Source organism: Hemicordylus capensis, chromosome 3 (genome assembly GCF_027244095.1).
Source record: "Hemicordylus capensis ecotype Gifberg chromosome 3, rHemCap1.1.pri, whole genome shotgun sequence".
NCBI lineage: Eukaryota > Metazoa > Chordata > Lepidosauria > Squamata > Cordylidae > Hemicordylus > Hemicordylus capensis.
Window position 1 is genome coordinate 306,726,182 of NC_069659.1, and position 25,893 is coordinate 306,752,074.

Genomic DNA, 25,893 nt, shown 5'->3' on the forward strand with positions numbered 1-25,893 from the left:
TGTGCTGTGGCCTTCTGTAGTTGATCTGTTATAATTTTATCGATGCCCAAGGTGTCAAGATGGTGTTCAAGTTCTTTTGGTACTGCACCAAGGGCACCAACAACTAATGGCACCACTATTATTTTCTTTTTCCAGAGCCGCTCAATTTCAATCTGAAGGTCCTTGTATTTAGTTATTTTCTCCAATTGTTTTTTGTTGGTTCATCTATCCCCTGGGATTGCAATATCAGTTATCAGAACCCGATTCTTCTCGATGACTGTCAGATCAGGCATTTTGTGCATTGCATGTCTATCAGTTTTGTATTTGAAAATCCCAAAGGAATTTTGCCTCTTCATTTTCTGTGACCTTCTCAAGTGGATGATTCCACCAATTCTTGCTTGCTGGCAATTTGTAATTCTTGCAAAAGTTCCAGTGGATCATTACAGCAACTTTGTTGTGTCTTTACTTATAATCAGTCTGCACGATTTTCTTACAACATACAAGGTGCTCAAACATCTCATCCACTTCCTTGCATAACCAACACTTACTGTCTGTCTCGGTCTTATCAATTTTTGCTTTTATAACATTTGTTCATAGTGATCATTCCTGGGTTGCAAAAACGAGACCTTCAGTTTCTTTTTTCAATGTCTCCTTCTTTAACCACTGCCATGCTATGCTATTATTGACTTTCGATTATATGTCATTAAAGAACTGATTGTGCAATAGTTTGTTCTGCCATTATTCTTGCCGATTCCTCACCTGCTGTTTTTTTTAGTATTCATCCTTTGATTCCTTTATTTTCAACTGTCCTGTCTTACTTCCTGTAGCATTTCTTCTTGGCTTTCATTGATGTATTCCACCAATGCTCATTTTTCTTCTTCAGCAGACTGTGTTGTTGTTGTTGTTGTTGTTGTATTATACATTTATATCCTGCTCTTCCTCTGAGGAGCTCAGAGAGGTTACCTACCTTCCAGAGTAAAGGTCGTGCTTCAATGTTCTGCCTTGGGAGGGTGTGTGTCAAGAGAAGTTTAAAAAAAAGTTATGAATGTGGATGGTATAGTAGTCAGACGGCCAAGGACTCTTAGGCATGAGAATCAGGAAGTAGACTAGGCTTGAAAAATTGAGCATTTAATGTTCATTTTCCTTCTCTGCACACAGCAACAAACTACCTGCTCTTCTTTCATGATGTTTACATGCTCTCCCAATCTATGTCCTGGAATGGAATAAATAGTTATTAATCCATGGTATCCTAGAATACTAGGGTAGATCAAGGAATAGATTAGTCACAAATATAGCATGTAGCAAGACAAAAGTGCTGCCTGGTATGAAATAGCCTTGACAACCTGCAAAGGTATAGTGTTGGTGGAGAGGAACAGGAATATGCTGCTTTGGGACTAGCGTTGCCTACTGGCATACTTGCTTATCCTCACTCCATTCCGTCTCTATACAGCAGGCCTGTTTCATTTGAGGGGGTTCTGTTCCGGCCTATTGCCATGGATACCGAAACTGTGAAGAGAGAGAGACCTTAACCCTATGGGATTGGGGGAGGGGAGGTAGGCTGATTCCTAAGCACACAGAAGTGTGCTATAAATTGCAGGAAAAGGGGTGGGGCAGAAATTAGCACAGTACCTGTTTCTCTAGCTCTCCAGTGAAGTCCCCCAAATCCTCAGATTTTTGCCCATTTTGTGGGGAGGGGTTGAGAACAGAGCCACAAAATGCCTCCATTATACCACATGGTGCACAGAAATGACAACAGAAGTCATTTCCGGCCTCTCAGGAACCATAGATAGGTGAAAATAGCCCTATTTTCACCCCACAATAAAAGAAGGCCACCTTTTTTCACAATAAAAGCCACCATCAGACATAACGCGGAACAGCGGGTCCAATTGACCTGTGGTTATGGCTGCCCTTCCACCCACTCTCCAATCCAAAACTGGACATTCAGGAGAACTCATTTTCTGCAGTCTCGCTGACTGCAGAGAGGAGGAGGAACTGGCTTCTTGGGCTTCCTTCCTAAAGGACAGCCCTGGCAGCCAACAGCAGCTGGAGTGAGGGAGGAGTTTCCTCCCTCAAATCTGGTTGCAAAGCAACCAGACTACAGTGCCAGTGTCTGGACATAACACTGACACAGCGGAACTGGAGGTCCAGGTGACAGACTTCACTACAAACCAAAAGTAAAAAATCACTGTCTGGGGAGGTCCACTTTCCTGAAAAACAATGAAAGAAACCTGGTCGGTATGAACAGACTGCAGATACATGAAACCACAGATGGAGAAGCTATGAATAACAAGGGTCTCCTCTACATGTAAATGAAGTGGCTGATATCTGACTAAATTACTCAATAGAGGTCTTATTGAAATTAAGTAGTCCTAATGAGTAATGTCAGACCACAAAATATCACATTTTCAGTACTCACTAGCTGACATTCTGACTAAATTTACTTGTGAATGTTCAATTGGAATTAAAAGGACAAGCTGGTCTTGCCTATTTTGTCCTTTTAATTTCAATGGCAGTTCCTAGAGTAAAATTAGTCAGAATGTCAGCCACAGTGCACAACTAATTTGAGCCTGTAAAACTAGTTTACAGCAAAAGTACAACACACAGTTTTCCAGCTCAAATGATTTGATGAAAACTATGAAGGGATGGAGGGTATAGCAACAAATGATGGAAAGAGAGAAGTGAAGAGGAATCACTGCAAGCTTGAGGCTCACTGAGTACAGAATCATTTGCAAAGCACCCAACCATGGCTGAGTGTTGCATCTGAACCAAACCAATACACTATATATGTTGATGATAGGCATAGGTCTTAAAACACATTGCTGTGATCATACCTTCACTGGGCTGGCTGATCCAGCATTATCTGTAAATACATTAGTCTTCTTTTGTGAATCAGATTTTTGTGACTGTTAACCAATGTGACTCTTACTAACACTCATTTACCTTTTCAGTTCTAACAGTTTTAAAATGGTGAAAGATCCTTTCCACTGTAGTATGTCAGGGTTGCTATAGAATTAAGGTAATATTGGTAAAGAATTTGATATATGAGTAACAGTGTACAATAAAGGAGCACATTATTATTTCTAGAAATTAAATTGGCGATAGTATTTTACATGACATAGCTGGACCCTGAGCTCTTTCTATAATTAAGAATTGGTCATGAAACTCAGGAAGGGGATAGATCAAAGGTGGATTGTCCAATCCTGATGTTGTCTGACTCCAGATGGCAAAAATGAGTCAGAAGCCTTATGAAAGCAGGATCACATGAGCTGTCAGCCTTTTGCTTTGGTCCCTGCCAGAAATAACATGAGAAAAATCTCTCTAAGGTATTCTAGTGTCCTTTGGACTTGTTCAAGTTCTACTGGTTGACATTAGTAGAGAACTGAGTCCATGAAAACTACACTTTACTTGGTGGATGACTGAATAGAAATTATATTGCAGCATTGTGAATCTGGTATAAAAATAGGAATATGTTGGAGATAATATTTATTTCATCTTTATCCCACCCTTCTTCCAAGGAACTCAGGATGGTATCTTGCTGGGGCACAGTGGGGTCTTGCTTGGTTTCACCCCCACCCACGCGCTTTGACTGGATTCAGAAGCACACAGTATTGACCCCCTCCCCCAACTTCCCTCCATCTCTTTCCGTTCCTTTCAGATGAACTGGGTCTGTTTTGGTCTTTTTCCATAACTGCTTGCCAGCATCAATGGTAAAAGTAAAGTTGTGCCAGTGCTTATTGGTTAACGCATGGACTGCCCATGGCTGGTATTGGGGTGGAAGTGGTGGTTGGTGCTTTGGGGAGAAGGAGTGGAGTCGTGTCATCTGTTGCCCATGAATGTTAGTGGGGTGGAAGTGGTGCTTGGCATTCTGGGGTGGGGTGCTAACCATAGATGGTACATACATTGATTGATTGATTGATTGATTGATTGAGTGCCATCAAGTCGGTGTTCTATTGCTGCTTCTGTTTGTTTTTATCCATGTATAGTTTTTATGTTTGTATTTTATATATTTTAAATCAGATTTGTTCATATTTTTAGCTTAATACTTTTAACTGTCATTTTTATTATATGATTTTTAACTTTTGTAAACTGCCTTGGGATTGTTTTTAATGAGAGGGGGTATATACATTTAACAATTAATCAAATAAATCAAATAAATAAATGCCTGCTTGCAGGCAGTAATGGACTGGATGAGGGATAACAAATTGAAGCTGAATCCAAACAAGACAGAGGTGCTCATTGTAGGGGCTCAGAATCTGAGGGATGAGTTAGATCTCCCTGTGCTGGATGGGGTTACACTCCCCCGGAAGGAGCAGGTATTCAGCTTGAGAGTACTACTGGACCCAGGCTGCACTCGGGTATCTCAAGTGGAGGCCATGGCCAGGAGTGCTTTCTATCAGCTTAGGCTGATTCGACAGCTGCGGCCATTCCTTGAAGAGGATGACCACAAAACAGTGATGCACCGGCTGGTAACCTCCAGGCTTGACTACTGTAATGTGTTGTACGTGGGGCTGCCTTTGTATGTAGTTCAGAAACTTTCGTTAGTTCAAAATGCGGCAGCCAGATTGGTCCCTGAGGCAACCTGGAGAGACCATATTATGCCTGTTTTGAAACAGTTGCACTGGCTGCTGATATGTGCCTGGCAAATTACAAAGTGCTAGTTATTATCTTTAAAGCCCTGAACAGCTTAGGTCCAGCTAACCAGAGAGCGCCTTCTTTGGTCTGATCCCCACTGATCCCCGTTAAGGTCATATGCATAGAGGCCCAAACCAGGCTACAGCCAGCCCAGCCTGTCATCTGGGAAGCCAGCAGGGGAGTTGGGGGAGCCCCAGCTACCATTTCTGATGTTGCCACTGCCACCTGTGCCATCCTCGCCAGTGGGAAACTAAAAGTAAATATTCCCTGTCCACTGCCCCCCCTTCTTAGTCTAGGGAATCCCCATTTATTTGGGGTGTGTGTGTGTGTGTGTGTGTGTGTGTTGATAATTCACACTGGATTCCCCCTCACAACTATATCCCCTGATCTGGCCAGTGAGCCAGCTCAGCTGGCTTGATGGCTGGACCAGACCTGAAGAAGTAGTGTTGGCAGGTCAGCAGTCCATTACAAGGGAAGAGAAATCAGAAATTTAAGAGCTGTTTCCCCTTCCGGCTGTCCTGCCAGCACCTTGTCCTTGGGGAGCAGTGCCAACTACCCATAGAGCCTCACCTTGCTCCTTGGTAACGCCAGGTTGGTCCAAAATAAATCAGAAATAACCCACAATTTGATTCTGGATGAAGAGGCTGACCTGGTATGTATCACAGAGACTTAGTTTGTGGTCCAGTTTGGTCCCAGCTTCTCCCTCCAGTGTATCCTGTTAAGGAGCAGGTGACATGGGCAGTGGGGTGGAGTGGCTGTGGTCTATAAGAATATCATCTCCCCTACAAGGATCCCTGTTGAAGTGTCTAATCATATCAAATGTGTGTACTGAAGTTTAGGGACCAGGGATAAGCTGAGACATTTGTTGGTGTACCAATCACCCCGCTGCCCAGTAGAGTCCCTTACTGAGCTGATGGACTTGGTACTGGGCTTGGTATTCCAGGCTTCTGGTGTGGGGGGATTCAATGTTCACTTTGAGGCCAATTTGAGGCAGCTCAGGAGTTCATAGCAGCCATGACAACTATGAGCCTATCCCAAGCGGTCTCAGGACTGACACATGTTGCTGGTCACACACTTGATCTGGTCTTTTTCTCTGATCAGGGTGGTGTTCTGTGGGTGGGGACTCCTATGATTTCCTCATGGTCATGGATGGACCACCATCGCATTAAGTTTGGACTCACAATCACGTCCCACGTCTGCAGCGGTGAGAGCCCTATTAGGATGATCCAGCCAAGAAGGTTATTGCATTGTGTAAGGATTTAGTGTTGGTTCTGCCGGTGATCCTATTGATGATCTGGTGGAGAACAGGAACAGCAAACTTACCAAGGCAGTAGATATGAACTCACCTAAGCGTCCTCTCCCTCCAAACCACTTTGAAATTGGCATACAAAAGAACTATGGGAGCTGAAGCAGCAAGGTGGACAACTGGAGTAAAAATGGAGAAAGAATTGACTTGAATCCAACATATTACAACATAGAGCACATTTGAAAACCATATTACAACATAGAGCACATCTGCATCCACCAGATCACGTCCAGTGGAGTTGTTTAAAGTTGTGAGAGGGCTAGTACATGCTCCTCCTCCCTTGAATCAGAACTTGAAAGCATCAATTACCAATTGTGATGTTTTAAATGAGTTCTTCATGGACAAAATATCTCGTATTCGGGCCAACTTAAACTCACATCCCACCATTATTGCAGAGTCTAATGTGGAGGTGTCCAGCAACTCCTCTTATGTGATTAGGCTGGATCAGTTTCACTTTGTGACTCCTGATGATGTGGATAGGCTGCCTGGAACAGAGAGGCCTACACCACCTGTTCTTATGACCCTTTTCCAACATGGCTTATACTATCTGCCAGTGGGGTTGTTGTAGAGGGCGTGGTCGATATGATAAATGCTTCTCTGAGGGAGGGCAGGATGCTTTCCTGTCTTAAGGAGGCAATCATTAGACCTCTTCTGAAGAAGCCTGCATTGGTTTCCTCAGAATTAAGCAACTATAGGACTTTCTCCAATCTTCCGTGGTTGAGCAAGGTGATTATGAGTGTGGTGGCCTCACAGCTCCAGGAAGTCTTGGAGCAAACTGATTATCTAGGCCTATTTCAAACTGGTTAATGGATTATCTCCAATGGGGAATTGACAGAGGGAGTGTGACTCTGTTGGTCCTTTTGGATCTCTCAGTGCCATTTGGAGCTTTTGATGCCATAGTATCCTCCTGAGGTGTCTGAGGGGGTTGGCAGTGAGAGCCACTGTTTTGCAACGGCTCCGCTCCTACCTCTCAGGCAGATTTCAGATGCAGTCACTTGTTCTTCAATACGTAAACCTCTATATGGTGATGAACCTATTAGGATGGTCCACCCAAAAAGGCTGCTGGACCCAATAGGTTTCCAAAAGGCCTTGGAGGGTTTTGAAGTTTGTGTGGCCAGTGATTCTGTCGATGCCCTGATGGGAACCTGGAATAGGGAACTCACCAGGGCAGTAGACATTATTGCTCCAGGCGTCCCTCCTGACCTGCTTCAACAATGGCCCCTTGGTATACCGAGGAGCTGCAAGGGCTGAAGCAGGTGGGTAGGCAATTGGAGTGCAAGTAGAGGAGAACTTGGCTTGAATTTGACAGGATGCAGCATAGGACCCATTTGAAGGCTTATGCAGTAGTGGTGTGTGTGGCAAAAAAGAGATTTTGGTCAATGTTCATTGCATCTGCGGGTTTGCATTTGGCAGAGCTATTCCAGGTCACGAGGAGTATAATTTCTGCTCCTTCAAATCAGTTCCCGGAGGTGTTCTGCTGTGACACTTTTAATGGGTTCTTTGTGGACAAAATCTCCTGTATTCGGGCTGACTTGGACTCCACTATTTCTTCAGGGTCTATGAGGGTATAGGTGGCTCGGAACTTATCATATTACCCTGTACAGCATGCCAGCCTCCTTGACCACAATTACTCTTAAATTCAACAAAATTTCATTTGGTTACAAGTTTTCAAACCAGCTCACTTATTTCTTAAAACAATCCCTAATTTGTATTCGTATTGCTGTGACAGCAGGCAAGAAAAATAATGTTCAGCACTGTTAATAAAAATGTTAAAGGATAGAATTGTTAATAATATTCGAACAATTATCATATTTTTCTGTGCAATATATTTCTAGGAAAAAATTGAAATTTAAGTGAAAAAAAAATCTATGAAGCACTATTTAAATTACAATAGTTCAGACTTGCCTAAGATTTCATGGGCTTTGCAATAACGCAGCTGTTTTCCTAAGGGTATTCTCATAAGTTCGTAAAGAAATCTTTTTGTTATGAGCATTCTGGAACCACAAGGAAGGCAGCTGTGTTTTTGATAAACCGGGCCACATTTTCAACACCTCAAGCTACAGAGACACTTATGCTGGAATTCTGTGCAGTATATATATCCGTGAGGAATGCATTTCTTTACAGTAACAACATAGTGTTGTTAAGAGAAGTTTATGCAGTAAAGCAAAGTGAGCACCAAACTGAGCGCTGATATGAAATTAAAAACCTGACCTCTAGCTCAGGATTTGCCCCAAACTTAAAACATGCCACCCAGAGTGAACTTAAAAGCCACTAGGGAAATCACAGAATGGTATCAATCAGCTCTGCATGTGAACTTTGCATTGGAGTTTCTTATCCTCTTTCTATTTATGTTTGTTTTTCACATGTTCATGAGGGAGAAAAATGCAATAAATCAGCAGAAGTTGCTATGGATCTTCTTTGAAAAACTGCTTCCTAGCTCTTGTGTCATTGCAATTTGGGACTTGGCCAAATGGAAATTCTCCTAAATCTTAAGCAATGCCAGCTTTTTCTTTACATCCTGCTCATAAGTACAGCCTTGATCAATCTGTCTCTGCCCAGTATTAGGGGGGAAGCAGCATTTTACCACCACTGCTCAAAATAAAACTGGTTTCCTGAAAATAGAAAACAAGCAGCCGGGGATGCTAGCTGCACCAGAAAAATGGGAAGCAGCTTTAAGAGTCACACTGTTTTTGCAGGGAGAGGGGTTCTTCCCTTAAAACAATCCCTGATTTTCAATAGTTTTGCCATGATATATAATAAAATGTTTTGTCCAGAAATATTGGACTCGTATTTTATGTGCAAAATATTGTGAAGAACAGTTGCAATTAAATAAATAACCCTTGAGGACTATTTAAATTAAAATAATTGAAATAATGGCTGACATGATGTGCAGTCCACCGCCTCCAGAATGGCCTGCCCCAGTGGCTGCTGCAGACTTCAAAGGCAGCCCCGATGCAGTTTTGAAACAGTGATTGTGGTCCAGCATCCTTCATATCAAGGTTCCCAGCTCAACCCAAACACCTATTTTATGGGGCAGAAAAGACATAAAGGACAGTGCAATGTAATAACTGCCTTGAAGCCTGAGAAAATGGGACATTTCAGACAATACTTCTCTGATTGGCACAACCATATCCAATAAGAATGTGTGTGCCGTGAACCAGAGGTGTATCTAGGGAAAATAGGGCCTAGGGCAAGCACTGAAATTGCACCCCCTGTCCAAACATCTGACACCCACTGTCCTGACAACTTTACCATAATATCAGCTCAAAAATACGAGCCAAGCTCGTTAATCTTTTAATATTTCAAAAACTATTTAGCAGTGGACGTAGCCAGACCAAAAAATGCTGGAAAACTACACATTTCAGTATGCTGGGGCTCATGAAATACCCAAATACTATGTGGAGGTGTACTTGGAAAACTAAACAGAAGTGCCTAGTTCTCTACTATGCATTGTAGCATCACTATTACATAAGTTTTAAAAATAAATGGAGAATTTGACTTTTCCCAGATATTCTGAAAATAATTAAAGGATATGCAGAGCAAACTGTGTCACTGCTTGGAATATATTCTAGTATTTCAGAAAGACAGTTAAAATGAGAGAAAGAGCAAGAAACTCCCAGTAGGCCTTAATACTAAGGATTTCACACTGATTCAAAGACAAACTCACTATTAATAGCCATATTATTAAGACATCACATTTAACTCACTTATCACAAGAAGCAGAGTAAGAGCAAATGAATACAATCCTAGCTCATAAGCTTTAGCTCAGTATTCACAAGCCCTGATTCTCTGTACATAATAACAAACTGAATATGTGCACAATGACTTATCTTATATATTTTTTTTACCTGTAGTCCCTTCAGGGGGCTTCCTAAAGGCCTTGGGGGGTGGGGTCTGCAAAGGTTCCCCCTCCCTCTGCTGGCCTCTAGGCCCTCACAGGGACCATTTGAGCATGTGCAGTTTTTTTTTTTAAAGGCCACTGAAAACAAAATGGCCACCGCACATGCTGAAATGGCCTCTGCGAGGCCTGGCATGGCCTAGGACCTCACAGAGGCCATTTGAGCATGTGTGGTGACCATTTTGTTTTTGGCAGCCATTTTTTAAATTTTAAAAATGGCGCCCCCTTCAAGTGGCGCCCGGGGCACGAGCCCTGCCTGCTTTACCCCAGATACGCCCCTGCCATTAACACACATGTCCTTCTCCCATTCCCACTGTGCTAGGGTGTCTTTCCCTAACCATGTGTGTGTGGTGGTGGTGGGAGTGGTCACTTATCCCAATCATGCCCCTACATGCACTACAAATACATGCACAAATGACCGTATCTATGTGATTGGGTCAGTTGGAGTAATATTGTCCAAGCCAGCCCAGTGACTATCCTGAAGAGAGAGTTAGTATTTACATATATTTCATGCTCAGACTTCCAGCCCACAACCATGTCCAGGAGAATCAGATGTCTAGTAAATTACTGTGCTTTATTTTATTTATATTTTCAAGCACAGTCAAATCTACTTTGTGAAACATTTTTTAAACCACATAGAAATTAAATGAGTATCCTAATTATAGCCTTACAGAATAGATTATGCTGGCCTGTATCAATTTTGGATTACACACATTGCTCTAATAAGCAAAGCCGATAATATTAAATGCTATTTCCAGACATAAGAGATTAAGGAAACTGTATAAAAGGCCCACAACTGTCCTAAACAGAAAGGTTTCCATTAGCTGAAACAGAGTTTCTATCAGGAAGTGAATATATCACTGCAAACCAGAATCAGTTCAGACATGTTAGTGATCTTGCTCCTTGTACTAACTGCTCATCCCTCATGTGATATTGATTGCCTGTGAATCCTGTACTAAAATATCCAGAATTCTGCAAGCATTTCCCTGCAACTGGAATAGATTAAGAAAGGTAAGGTATTCAAGCACATCTGCACAGTTTAGAAACTAGATGTACTACTTTGATAAGAAAGCCACATCTTTCATTTGATTTTATTGTGCAGGGACTGATGGTAGTTAGAAGTATAAGGGCATCTGGGATGCACTCTGTGTTACGAGCTTTTACTACCATTTGCAAAATCTTCATTTAATGAGGACATGACCAGAGCTTTTTTTCCTCCCCCCCCCCTTTTGCATGCTTCTTTACCGGACTCTTTTCTATACTACCAATGACACTGAGGTAACAAGAAGAGACCTCCTCAGCCATGCAGCTATCTTCTGTGAAGCTAGTGTGATGTTTGTGGAACTGTGGAGGTGGGGGCAAAGAGTGGACAATGTTCACCAACCATGCCTTCCTCAAAACCTCTGTGCCCCTTAAAACATGTTCCTGAGGCTTGAGGGACTATCGTGTGTGCAGTTACATGAGCCATGTGTAGGGGTAAAGAGGGAAGAAGTTATTGACAAAAACTGGCCCTCCATTAGATCATGAAGAACTGCCTTCTGTTCAAAGAGGATCCAGTTAGGATAAAACACATCATGTCTAAAAACTAGATCAACTATGCAGGCACACTGGATATGGTACTTTCATATGACTGTATGGAAGTCTGGGGCAGTCTACAAATGCATACATACATACATACATACATACATACATACATGGAGGCTGATGGTTTTAAAGCATCCTTCCAGATGGGAATTGACCACTATGGAGAAAATATGCATGCCACGAGGCTATTCTCACAACTGCAGGAAAGCGGGCTAAGGGAGCCCAGCCCACTTTCCTGCAGTTGTGGGTACCGCTGGGAGCCATGGAGCTCCTGGCGGTTGGCCCGCTTAAGGCCCTCCTTAAATGAGGTTAGTGGAACGAGCGCTCCGCTGACCCCATTTTACTGATTGTGTGCCACCACGGCATGGCTCTGCACTGTGGCAACACGAGCAGACCCTCAGCTGGGAGACTACAAGCAACCTCCCAGCCTCAGGGGTCTCTCCAGAAAGTCCCATGCACTTGCATGGGGCATCCTGGGACTTCTGAGGGCTTGGTGGCCCCCAATCCCCAATGCCCCTACCAGCTCCAGGATGGAGCCGGTAGTCGTTTTGGTGGACGATCCGGCCACCCAGGCACGGCTCCCTGCTCATCTGCAGGGAGAGTAGACTAAGCCCACTCTCCCCGCAGAACCCGATAAGGCTCTCCACACTGCTCATGTGGAGACTCTCCATGTCTTTGAAGCATGCAGATCTTAGATTGTCATGTGTAAAAGGTAAGCATGAATCTTGTCCAATGGTATTTAAAATGCTATTAACTAAAAAAAATGCTTTGATGAAAATTTAGGCTGCTCATTAGTTGGAGGAGATGCAAAAGGAATCTCCTACTACCTGCTGTGTGCCAGTTGCAAAGATGAGAAGTGTCTTATAGTAATATAATATCTTCAGACATCAGTGAGCATCTATTTCTTTCTTAAACAAAGGAAGAAGAAAAACAATAACACAGACATCACTATCTATTGCTGTTAACTTGGCATGAGTGGCCTAGCTGAGCATTGCATTTTCAATGCGTTCAGACTTTGAGGCCATGTTTATTCTTTTATGGTAGGGACATCTCAGGCACTGAAGCAAATACTTATAATAAGCACATCAGCAGAAAACAAAGACACTATATAGACAGACTGAAACAACCTACTACAGTCTTCTTTCCTTTCTGTTTCAATGTAGCTGTATTATGTCAGTTTTTGTGGAATGAGTCAATAAGACAAAATGATTTTTGTATTTTATTGTCTTGGCAAAGTACATGGGATACAACAAAATACTTGATACAACAAAATAGCAATATGAACAAAATGGTTGTTGACCAGTGAAAGAATGTGGCAAGAAATTCATTATCTTGGCATTAAGGCCCCCTAAGGCAAATTATTTACACTCTAGGGGATGTGCATTCACTTCATAACAAATGAAAAAATTGAACTGAATGGAGCCATTCATTTTTCATTTCCTAAGAAACAAATGATAATTTAACAAATGAATAATGAAGTGCTTGCCTTTGTGTTACTTAATTCATTTTCATTACTCTGTATGATGAAATGTATTTCAAATGGGATTACTTAAGAGGATGCAAGCAGGGAAACAACTTCCGGGGGTAAAAAGCAATCCTCACCCAAAGAAACTAGGACAAGGTGGGCTTTTTTGCCCACCCAGCAGCCATTTTCTTGAGTACTGGATGTTTACATTGCCCACAGACTGTAATTGAATAATTCCACTTTATTACAATCTATGAGCAATTTAAAAACCTCACAGCCTCAAAATTGTTGCTGGATGAGTGGTTGTTGGATTTGGGGGCGGGGGAGGAAACACTTTTGCCCTATTTCTGCAGGATGAGTCTTTTGCCCCTTCTGCGACAGTTCTTTTCCAGGGTGCTGGGTCTTTCAACTGCCTACAATATACTGAGCCAAAGCTATTCCATTACAGGCTGTGGACAACTTATACACCCATCAACTCAGAAAATGGCTCACTGATTGACTGACTGACTGATTGATTGATTGATTGATTAAAATCACTTTCCAGTGCTCAAGGTTGCATACAACAATATACAAATATGAATATGATGATTATATACCACTTTTATATCATGCTTTTCAAAAGTTCCCAAAGGGGTTTACAGACACAATTTAATACAAATAAGTTATAATCAAATGTTTAGGACCCTCCTGTCTCTATCTACATTCTCTTAGACACTAATGGAACAACTTCATCCCAATGTATGGGTAATTCCTCTAGCCCCAGTTGCCTGGCCTCCTATTGAAAGTAATGGGGTGTGAAAATGAACAGGAGTTAAGAAAAAAGAATGAAATGGTAATGAATGAGTAATGAACCAAATGCGATTCTAACAAATGAATAACTAAATGAATTATCTTTTTAATAGTAATAAAATATGAAGTAATGAAATGAAAAAGAATTATTGCACAACTTTATTAGTATCTACTACACTGCAAGGAGAAATCCCTTGAGAGAAATTCTGAGGTCATGCTTGTAAGCATTGTGCCAAACACAGTAGTATCAAAAGCAATCTGAGCATAGATCTGGTCTAAATGCCATTTCAAAGTTTTGAAAAAAGTTTCTAGGGGATACTGGTGCAGGATCCTTGACAAGACTCCAGATTTTTCTACACATGTTTCCACTATTTTTTTAAAAAAATAAAAGTGATTATTGTTCATGTTTCTCTCTGTGGGAAGGATCAAGGAAGAGGATGTCACATTCCAACAATTTGGAAATAGTAAGGTACAAAAAATGCATTTAAATCCTCTTGTCTCCCACAGTTTTTCTTGTTTTTGATTTTTAAAAGGAGTTAACTTTTTAACCTTAACAATAACAGCATGCCAACATAACAAATTTTGCTAATGTGAACCATTACAAAACACAGCAATGCAGTATTTGACTTTAAAAATCTATGCTTTTGGAGTGCTGAGGGTGTGCACATGATCAGTGAATAAAGATATATTTGTTCTGAGGGGATAGGTTATATTATATGAAACAAGAGAGGAATTTGTGGTTACTGAAAACGGAATGCAATGCTGAGGGGATTCCAGCCACCAAGTCTATTCTGCTCATCTGCTAATAAATCTAACATTTCTCAATTGCCTCTAGGAATAAAGTACAATTGTGGGTCAAAGCTAACCAAGAACAGTTGCTGAATAGTGTCCTGCAAGGAGGGGAATTATTTTCATTTTTGTCCTGCAAAGACATTCCCAAACTCTAAGAGACATGTTATGTCAAATTAGCAAAGCTGCCAATTTTAACAGAGTGACCCATATATTCCCCACATGTACTACAGAGTTTATTTTATCCACGGCATTATGAGTGTCATTTAAAATAGCTGTGACATTTGGACGTGTGGTCTGACATCACCCATGTGCAATTTGCGATGCAAATTAGAGGTGCACATGAACCAAAAATTCGAATTGAATTGGAGCTGAACCATGTGCTGCCGAACCAGTTTGATCTAACCGGCTGGCCAGTAGAGTCCATTTGACTGGACTGATTTGGCGGTTTGGTGGCTAATACTTGTAAAGGGAAATTCCCCTTTACAAGTACAGGGGGGAGGAACCCTGGCTTCTGAAGGGGTGGCAGGGGGAGGGGTGGCAAGAGATGTAGTGAAGGGGTCTGCTTGCCCACCAAGTGCACTGCCCGCACCACCACTTACCCTCCCAGTGCAGCCCAGTGAAAACGCACACATGCTTCTCCTTTACCAATTTTTAAAGAATTTTTAAAGAATTTCTGGTTTACATGTGTTTGGGGCAGAAAGGGGGCCTGAGGGGCAAAACAGTGGGTTCAGTGTCAGTGCCACAAGGGGTGCCTGCCACAACCCAGATTCCAAAGGAATAGGGCAAAGGGCTGATTTCTTAGGAATTGTTGAAGTTTACGTGTCTTTAAGGTTCCCCCCCCTAGAGAATAATGGAGGTTTCAGCAGACCCATAACTCCACCTGGGGGGCACTGGGGTGGATGAGAGTGAGTGGTGGTGTAGTGTGCATAGGGTGCCAACCAACCCCATGGGTTGCTAACCCATGGGCTGCTGGGTTCTTTTGTTTCTGAGGTGTTCTGAGTGCAGATTCTCTGGTAGCACATGAGATTTTCTACAACAAACCATGAATCCACTCTCATATGCTATCAGATAATCTACACTCAAAAACAGAAAAAACAGAACCCAGTACCCCATGGGTTAGCCACCAATAGGGGTGGTTGGCACCCTATGTGCTCTACACCACCACTCGCTCTGGGCCACACTGGTGCCCTGCAAGTGCAGTTATGGAGCTGCTGAAATCACCATCATTCCCTACGGAGAAGAACTTTAAAGATGCGTAAACTCCATTAAATCTTTAAAAATCAGCCCTCTGCCCAATTCCTTTGAAATAATTCTGGCAGCTTCCTTGCCTCCACTGGGCACTACCACCCACCCTACTCTGCTCTGGGCCACACCTTTACCCTCGACGTGAAGCTATACTTTTGCTGAAAACTCCATTCTTCCCTATGGGAAAAACCTTAAACTTCAAAAATTCACCAAAGATCAGCCCTTTGCCCAATTCCTCTGAAATTTGGGTGGTAGTTTCCACCCATTGGGCACTACCACCCCCACCCACTAGTTTTGCCCTAGGACCATTTTTAAAATCCAAAACATTTCAGATTTGGATTTTGCAATTTTGAACAAAGAACCAAATTGGAGTGTTTTGGATTGGCTGATTTCAAACAAAGAACAAAATGGGGGTGTTTTGGATTCGGGCCAAAAACAAAACAGGAGGAAAAAAACAACCCTAATGAGCAGTGGCATGGACGGCATGTTTGGCAGGTAAGCAGACCTCTTTACTGCCTCTTTCACTGCCCCACCACCTGCCCATTTGGCGCCCAACCAGTCTGCCCAAACCAAGCTTAGTTTGGTTCGATGGTGGACCGAACCATCCCTTGTTTGGTCCACAATTGAACCTCCAGACCAGACCAGTTTGAGGCAAACTGGTTCAGCACGTTGGTGCACACCCCTAATGCAAATATATCATTCCTTCACATGCAATTTGAATACAACATAATGTAAGATTTAAATTGGTTGATAGGAGGTGATTCAGAGAAAACATGTAGGTAACTGCTAAGAGCATACCTGATTCTCATCCTCCTTCAGTCTTGGAAGTTGTCCATTCTTGTTTTTGCTTAGTTCAGTTGTTTTAGTGTCAAGGTTTTCATTCATTTATCCACAGAGAGTTCTTTAAGAAGGTTACTGGAAACTAAAGAAAGTTTGAGAATGGGTGACATTGGCAGATCCAGGCAAAGCATTTTGCAAGACTGCTCCATTGCTTTTCGAGCTTTGCAAGTCTACAAGATCTATTACAGATCTATTTAGCAAGTTGAAAACTGTTTCTTTACAAAAATAAAGCAATACTTAGAAATAAAGCAAACCTTTTTAAAGAAATATTTTTAAAGAAGCTATTTAATTAAGTTCTTTCTAGCTGGAAATGAAGATAAGAATTTAGAATTACAGTGGGAAAATACTTTTAAGCACTAACATCACTATGATTGATTGACTGATTGATTGCCTTAAGCCCACACTTAAAAAACTATGGCCTGAATGAATGGTCCAAACATTAAAACTCCTACCCTTGTTTTCTTGACTATACATGCACTATGAAGCAAATAGCAGGAACTCAAGGTGGGATCTTATGACAGGGCCATCTCCAGATGGGCAACACTAGATAATTGGTTTCCTTCTGCCCCTTAAGCACTATTCCTTCCTCCTCTAGCCACACCTCTTAATTTTCTGGCCTGTCCTTCCACTAGTAAATTAAAACAAATCTTGTACAACATGACTTATGATTTCCAACATGACTTATGATTTCCAAGGCTTCCCTTCTTCCTTCCTCCCATAACTGGGGTCCAACATGCCTCAGGGGGGTGGGGGTGGTTGTTTTACTCACCTGAATGCTCCTACAGCTGTCAGCGAGAAAGAATGCCCTGCTCCTCCCCAGGAGTCCCTAAAGGTCATGACCTTCTCTTTCCTCTGGCTTCATCCTCATCCGTGCAGATCCCAGCATTCCACATGAGCAACCTAACCCAGGTTGGTCTGCCCTAGCGTGCATTAGGCTGCTTGTGAGAACAGCCTCATTGTATTAGAAATAGCAGCTGGAAGGTAGAGTTTAGAGGGGAAGATATTGGGTGGTTAGTTCTGGAAAATTTAGGAAGTAGAACATGCAGCAGCTGTATTAGTTGTAGAAGCATATTTTAAGAGGTTACCTCTTAACCTTAAATTGTTTTTGTGAGACTGAAGGACTGTGCTTGGGGGTGCTGCTGCATGAAGCAATGGCTATATAGAACTCCATGTTCAGATATAGTATCCCTAAGCATAGCTGTTGTGCTTGTGAAGTTTTTTCATGTTCTATCAGAGCACTAAGAAGAAGACAGGCATACCTTCCTAATAAAGAATATAAGAATTATGCTGACCAAAGATACGTGGGGGAAAGGGCGGGCTGGGTGGGTGGCACCCATACCAATTCAACTTAGCTCAACTTAGCTGACTTTAAAAGTGGATTGGACAAATGCATGGAGGAGAAGAGGTCTATCACTGACAATGACATCATGATGCTATGTGGAACCTCAGAGGGCTGGAGTTTTCACAAAGTGAAGTTCAAAAGAGAAGGCTGGTTTTTCCACTGTCCAGCTTTTATGCAGACAGCAGAGGTATATTATTCACCTATTTCATGGCTTCATCTGCTTTATTAGACTGCAGATGAATATTGATTATTCAAAGAAACCAGGAATAAGGCAGCTCTGCAAAAATTGGAGTCTTAATTTGAAACTGAAAAAGGAAAAATTGAATTAGTAAACACCAGCATGCTTTTGTATTATGGTTATTGATTTCCTCATGATCAAGAGGAGTAATCTAACATAGCTTGAAATGAATGTGTATATGTTGTACCTGACAAACAAATGACAATGCAAGCAAGTCACTAATTATCTAAAGAAAGCTAATCACTTTATTAACTCAGTTTACGTTTTTAAAATAATAACTGAAATAATATAAAAATAACTGAAAAAAGTGAACTGAAGGGAATGAGTAATTCCATTATCTGGAGAGATGCTTTTGATTGAAAAGTCAGTACATTAATAAATATGCAGAAAGATAAAATGTGCAATACACAAACATTAGACCCGGCACTGCTGCAAACCAATACGAAAAATAATTGGGCTTGAATGGTAGCTGAGTTCTTTCATTTTGTCAAGGAGTAGGAGTCGAGAACAGCTATACTGAGGCTATTAGACTGAGATATATGTTTTAACATTGCATTTATATGACTCTTTACAGATAACTGTTCTGAAATGTCCCTCCCATTTTATCCACTAAATTCTCAGGCAGATAAAATGGGAGACCAATTTCTGTCATTTAAGGGAGAAACAGCTAAGAGATGATGATGATTGATTAATATTTATATAGAGGGAGTCCCGTTGTGATCTAAAAATGTGTTTGTAAGTTGGATGTTTATAACTTAGAACATATATAGTTCCTATGAGGGATGGCTTGTTTTTATGTGCAGATTGGTGTTTGTAAGTTGGGGACTTCATTAATTTCATACATTCTGGAGCTTTGTAAGTATGGGTTGCTCATAAGTCGAGTGTTTGTAAGTCGGGGAGTGTCTGTATCGCTTTTCAACAAGAAGTTCACATAGGGGGGAAATTAGAATAAGATGTTTTCTACTGGTATCCCCCCCCCAAAGCTCCCTTGGGGGGGATACTATGAGCCAATTCTGGTGAGCAGCAGCCCATTGCATGTGGGCAATTGAGAGCATGCTGCTCTGCCTTTGTCCACCCCACCCCAGCACGCCATCCCTGGTCCTGCATAATCATGTGGGCACCATCCCCTAATGGCATGGTTGAAACTGAACCAGCTTTCCTTCGCGACTGCTGCTGATCGGAATGGGCCCCATTATGAGGTAGCAAAATAGGGAGGGTGGCATTTGATATTTTCAGGGGATGGATATGGAAAAATATTAAAGTCTTCGGGGAAGCAGTTTGCTGCTGGTTAGTGGCAGCAGAAAATACAGCTCTGTAGAACAGGCAAGCAGAGGCGTAACTATGGGGGGGGCAGGGGGGGCACGTGCCCCAGGCGCCATCTTTTCTGGTCACGTGGGGGGCGCCGCCATGACAAAAAAATATTTTTAATTTTTTTTTAATTTTTTGTTAATACAAATGTTTCCTGCTCAGTGCAGCAGTGCTGCAGCAGTCAAGGGAGCGTGTTGGTGCCCCCTCCCCCATGAGCGGTCCCTTCCGCGCTGCCCGCGCCCCCCCATTGCTCTGCTGGCACCTGGCGGCCAGTCAGTGGCCTGGCTTGGCGGCGGCGGGTGCTTGTGAGGAAAAACCTAAGTATAATGTAGTATGTTGGGGGGCGGGGGGGCGCGTGGGGGCGCCATTTCAGTGCTTGCCCCGGGCGCCATTTTCCCTAGTTACGCCTCTGCAGGCAAGGACAGAAGACCAGACTGCACAACAGTCAGAGGCATATTTCTGGGTGGCACAGGGTTTCCTGGGAAAGGAAGGGTTTCAAAAATTGTCACCTCCCCACTGTACCAGTGCAGTTAGCTGGGAAGTTCTGTTAGGCTGATCACTTGTTGCACTGGTGCATCCCTTCGATATATGTTAGCCAGTAAGCCCATTCACATGACCCAAAACAGGGTTGGAGGAGCAACCAGCCAGAGTAGGGGACTCATGATCACTTCCAATCCATGAGAATGTGAATTCAAAATTCAAGGTAGCAAGAGGGGAGAGTGATTGCATGGGAGGTGGGAGCTGTATAGGATGACTTTTTGTCCACACTAGTTAAAATGCCAGGGATAGTATGTGGGTAGGCTGCACAGGTCCTATCAAGCTCCCACCTCCCACATGATTACTCTCCCTTGCTCCTACTTTGATTTTTGAATTCACATGACTGCAGATCGGGAGTGTGCACAGCTCCTCCGACCTTCTTTGGGGTTATGTGAATGAGCCGAGTGTGTTTTCTTCAAAATATTATTAGGTTTACTTTTATGAGTACATGCTTCATATGAGATATACACTGATAATTTGGTCTCTTGGAGGGGGGGAAATGAAACATAAGTGCCTTCAAGGCCTTGATTCTAGTCCCAGTCCTCCCCACCACCACCACCATCCCCACCCACTGCTGCCCAATTTAGTCAGTGCTTTAGCTTTATATTTATTTATTTATTTATTTAACATATTTTTATACCGCCCAAAACCTACATCTCTGGGCGGTTTACAACAAGATTAAAAAAGTAAAACATTAATTAAAAACAAAAACAAAAAATTTAAAAGCAAGAAATTTAAAACACAATTTGAAATTTTAAAACAATATTCTAACCACCACCACCCCACACCACCCTCAATCCACTTAAAATCTAAGCTTTTAGTTTTCAAACTGTGGGAATCCGTTTGAAGCTATTATGAACATGTATGTGTTAAGTAATGTAGAGAGTATGCATTTGATTTTGAAAGCAGGGCTTCGGATGTCTGTCTTTATGGATTGTGGAAGAAGTTAAAAAAAATTTAAACATCCTTTGGCTTCATTATTTTCCCTTTTCGGTGATAAATAATAGCTCAAAAACTTCAGTGAGAAATAATAGTCCAAAGCTTAGGTGAAGATGCCATCAATGGCAAATAGTCAATGCAAATAAATCCATGCAAATACTGTAATCTGCTTTAAGAAATCTGCATTGATTTGTGAAACTTTCATAAACAACAGAAAGGGAAATTCTCTTTCCAATGTTATCAACAGCAGATACATAGTGAGTGAGTCAATTGCTCTACATAAGGCAGTTCTATGCAATGTGTGAGTTGAATTTTTCACTTTCTATTGATCCACTGGTCTCAGTTTGTCAAACAGAAAAGTAAATCACAGAGTATACTAGGGATTACTCAATGGTCCACAAAAAAGGTAGAATCTTCAATCTACACCCATAGATTTTCATCGAAGAAGTGGAAGAATAAAAATGCCTCAAAATGCAAGTTAAAATGCATTTTCTTGAACATCCATTGAAGAGAAATCTATCTATCTATCTATCTATCTATCTATCTATCTATCTATCATTTTCTCCCCTCTCTTTAACTACCATGACTAAGACCAGAAAATGGTGGTCAGCATTAACAGACCCTATTAAGGACTAAATGCAGGGCCTTTTAAGTACCCTTTTTAAGCTCATGGGCAAAATGTTCATTTGAGCTCCCACTTTCTTCTCTCTAGCTGACAGACTGTGCAGTGTTACTCACACAGTGGAATGTAATGTTTGTGCAGTTGCACAAGAGCACTGCTGTGCAAGCGCAAAAATAGCACAAATGGAGTTGTGCAACAGTGCATTTGTTATATATAATGTATGTACTGTTCTGCAACTCCATTTGTGCAGTTTTTGCACTTGTGCAACGGTGCTCTTGTGCCACAGTGCAAACGTCACATTTCACTGCATGCATAAAATTGCACAGTGTTTCAGCCACTGTGTTATCCTGTGTTAATTTAATAACCCAAAATACTGAGATATCTCTCTATTCAGGCGTTATGTTTAACTGATTTATTTTAATGCCTTGAATGAAAAGGATCATTTCCTTTTCCTGTGCATTTCAAATAATGAGGCTATTCTCAGGACAAGCAAAAACAGGGCTTGAGGTCTGAAGGCGGGGTTAGCACTCCCGTGTGAAACCTCACAAGCTCTCAAACAGGGCTCTGTCAAAAGAGGGTCACCTAGTTCCCAGCCCCTCCTCTAAAACCAGGTTCAGCAAGCAGGGGAGGTTGCCTACCCCCTCCCAGTGCCCGTGTGGAGCCACGGAACACTGTGGGACCCGGCTTGAGGCTCCCTCCCCGGGGATACCATAGAGACTGGATAACAGAGTGGGCTGCAAAGCAAGCAGAAGTTTGCTTGGGGGAAGCCTGTCCAGCAAACAGCACTGAGCTTCCTTAAAGTGGCAGGCACCTTGCGAATGAGCCCAAGGGAAAATATGAACATAGGAAGCTGCCTTCCACTGAGTCAGACCATTGGTCCATCCAGCTTAGTACTGTCTACTCTACACAGACTGGCAGTGGCTTCCCGAGGCTCTCAGGCAAGATTCCCGCTCAGCCCGACCTGGAGCTGCCAGGCAGGGAGCTCACCTGTGACATCGCACCCCCGCAACGCTCTCGCTCGCTCTCGCCGGCCCCCGCAACGCTCTTGCTCGCTCTCGCCGCCCCCTGCAATGCTCTCGCTCGCTCTTGCCACCCCCGCTATGCTCTAGCTTGCTCTCATCGCCCCCGCAACACTCTTGCTTGCTCTTGCCATCCCCTGCAATGCTCTCACCCCCCGCAAGACACTCCCCCTCCGCAAGTCTTGTGCTCATGCTCTCTGTCCTCCGTTTTTCTATCTCTGTCTCGAAGTCCTTGCTTCCCCCTGCCACTGCCAGGAACTTTCGCCTGCTCGCCTCCGAGCTCCCTGCCCCCTGCCGTTTCACGGCACAGCTCAGCCAAGTGTCTGCCGCCCGCAGCCCTCAGAGCCAACTGTCCAGCTCCCAAAGCTGCCTCCAGCCTCTGAGCTCCCTGCTGCTTCACAGCACCCCAGATCCAACTGTAAAACTGCTTTCCAGCCACCCCACAGGGTGCATGGATCATCTAGAAGAATAAATAATATAGAATATCCCACTCTTCCTCCAAGGAACCCATAGCAGTGTACTACATACTTAAGTTCCTCCTCACAACAACCCTGTGAAGTAGATCAGGCTGAGAGTGAAGTGACTAGCCCAGAGTCACCGAGCAAGTATCATGGATGAATGGGGATTTTCATGCCCCTTCCTGTCCCCTGCAAGTCTCTGGACAAGAGCAGGAGTGTCCCTGCCCTTGCCTGCAGCTGCCCTTGCCTGCAGCATGGTGTAGTGGTTAAAGTGCTGGACTAGGACCAGGGAGACCCAAGTTCAAATCCCCATTCAGCCATGAGACTTGCTGGGTGACTCCGGGCCAGTCACTTCTCTCTCAGCCTAACCTACTTCACAGGGTTGTTGTGAGGAGTAACTTGAGTATGTAGTACACCGCTCTGGGCTCCGCTGGTTCCTCCTTCCATCTCCTGCCTCAGAGGAGATGCTTCCTGACCCACACACCCTGCCAACCACCAAGGCAAGGGTAACAGCACCCTTGCCCTTTCCAGGTGGAAACTCCACCACTGATGCGGCTGCTGCTCTCCCCTTCCTGGTGCCAGTGGGCGGGGGGGAGTGCTGCTGCTGTAGCTGCTGCTGCTGCTGGGAGCCAGTTCAAAAGGAATTGAGCTAGAGATGCACTCAGCAAAGGAGCTGAAAGAGCAGCCCAAGAATCGAGCCCCTGCCCCGCTCAGAATCCAGGGAAAGGAAGGGCTGGGTGCAGCAGGAGTTTTGCCATCACTCTCCAAATTCCTGAGCAGATGGTGGCTGCTCGGGGTGGGTCTGACAAGGCCTCCAACAGGCAAGGAGCAGGTAGGATGGACAGCAGAACTTCCCGCAGGCAGGGGAGCCCCTTCCCACAGAGCAACGGGCCCCGCTGTGCATCCCACCTCCAGAGGCTCCCAGCAGTTCGACCTGCTGTCGCGCTCACTTCCAGGCTGGGCCGGTCGACCACGGTGGTGGCAACAGAGCCGCGCTGCTGACCAGGGCCGTTCTGTGGCACCCCTGGCCGCTGGAGGATGGGGCTCTCCTTCCTGGGAGTGCTCCTGCCCCCCCCTCACAGCTGCACAAGAGGGAGCCCTTTGCACCCTGCAAGGGGATGCAAGGATGTGCTCCATACGGGGCCCTCGAAAATGCGGGGCCCGTAGCAAATGGCCGGTGGACGGGGTGAGTGGCCAGATGTTCAGCATCACCCACCCACCCAGAGATGCTCTTAGCCCCAGACCATGGGGCCCTTGCCCCCCAAGGTGTGGGCGAGGCATTGAACGGCTGCTGCAGGGTTGTTTTCCGCCTCCGCAAGGCCAAATTAGTGATTATTAGAAGTATTCTAGCCACCATGTGTGCGGCCAGGGGCAGGGTTGGGGCAGGCCCCTGTGGTGGCAGCAGGTGGAGTGGGAGCGACTGCTGGAATGACTGTCCACGCAAGGATCACTGGTTCGGCCTCATGGCGGCGAGGGGGGGCTCGTGGTGGCAGCAGGAGGCTCACAGCAGTGGCGGAAGGCCTCACGGCGGGGGCAGTCCAGGTGCCCAATTTGCCTCGGTGTGACACTGCACCCACCTGCCCACCCTCTGCACCATCATCAAGATGCAGAGGGTAGCAGTGCCAATGAGGGTGGGCAGGTGTGGGCGACACTTTGCCACTCACTCTCCCACCCTGCTGGCACTGCAAGAGTGGCAAGTGGCAGCATCAGGGAAGGTGGGTGATGTGGGCACCCTCCCCCACATGCCCACCTTCCTACGCCCAGAGAGGCTAGCAAGGGGTGGCAGTGGCGGATTGATGGGGAGGCAGAGTCGCCACTTGGCTATGGCAGTAGTGTGTGTGTGGGGGGGTTCTCCCTTTTACCTTCTACACACATATACAGTGGGGTGCCATGGAGGCCACAGCCACAGCTGTGGGGAGGGTGAGCGGGTGAGGGGAAGTTTCCCCCTTCTGTCTTCCCAAACCGTGCTGCGGTGTATGGAGTGTGCCAGGAAAGGGTTAACTGAGTATTCATGGGGTCAATCAGAGAGCTACAAAGCGGGACTGCTGCTTGGAGCCCTCTGAGTGGTCTCCTTGGGTCATGTGATCTCCCCTAGCCACTCAGGGCGCTGGAGGACCGACATTGCAAGCTGTGAAAGTTGATCGTCAGTCTCTCATATTCACTGCCGAGGCTTCACCAAATGCACGTGTGTTTGCTGTGAGGCTTGAAATAGGGTTAAGGTTGTATTCATGGGGTCACCCTGTTTTCTGCTCATGTGAATAGCTTCAGTGAGTCACACTTTGGATGGGAACCCCCTTCATGTGTAGGGCCCAGGGTAATTGCCCCCCTTGTCCCCTGCCCAAAAGTCCCTGACTAAATCTTCTCTGCTGAGGGCTGCTGATTATGCATCCTAAAGATATTATGCTGTGCATATTATACAACAGCAAGGAAATGAGACCTGCACTTCCACAGTACTGCATCTGCTTATGGTAGGCTTCTTCCAATTACTAGCTGAAGATGGGCATTATATTCACCAAAGATAGGCAGAACTGTTAAGAAGAATTTGTTGAAAATCTGGCTGCATAATAGTTTAGACAGCTTACAAAGCAATTGGTTAAATTAAGGATGTACAACTGTTTTATAGGGGCGGGAACCAATCAGCAGCTTATTGGAACTCACTTGACCATGACATGACATGTCTCTGGCAACGGTGAAGGGCTTACGGTAGGGATGGGCAAACTTGGCCCTTCAGCTGTTGTTGAACTCCTTTCCTTCCCAGCCCCAAATTATTGTGTCTAGGGAAGGTGGGGTTGTAGATCAACAACTGAAGGGCCAAGTTTGCCCACTGCTGGCTTAGTGTTACAGTTCTCCTGGCCCCAGCACCTGTGTGATGGTATGGCAAGCTAAAATAAAAAATGCCT

The 25,893-nt window shown here is 44.1% G+C and overlaps 1 long non-coding RNA gene across 1 annotated transcript; it reads right to left on the minus strand.

Annotated features, from left to right (window-relative positions):
* Positions 1-5,965: 5,965 nt before the first annotated feature.
* Positions 5,966-24,967, minus strand: LOC128351535 (uncharacterized). Its single transcript, XR_008319852.1, has 4 exons — positions 24,856-24,967; positions 17,300-17,504; positions 16,489-16,612; positions 5,966-6,036 (listed from the first exon to the last, which is right to left on the minus strand). It is a non-coding gene; the product is annotated as an uncharacterized LOC128351535 (long non-coding RNA).
* Between the last annotated feature and the right edge of the window lie 926 nt (positions 24,968-25,893).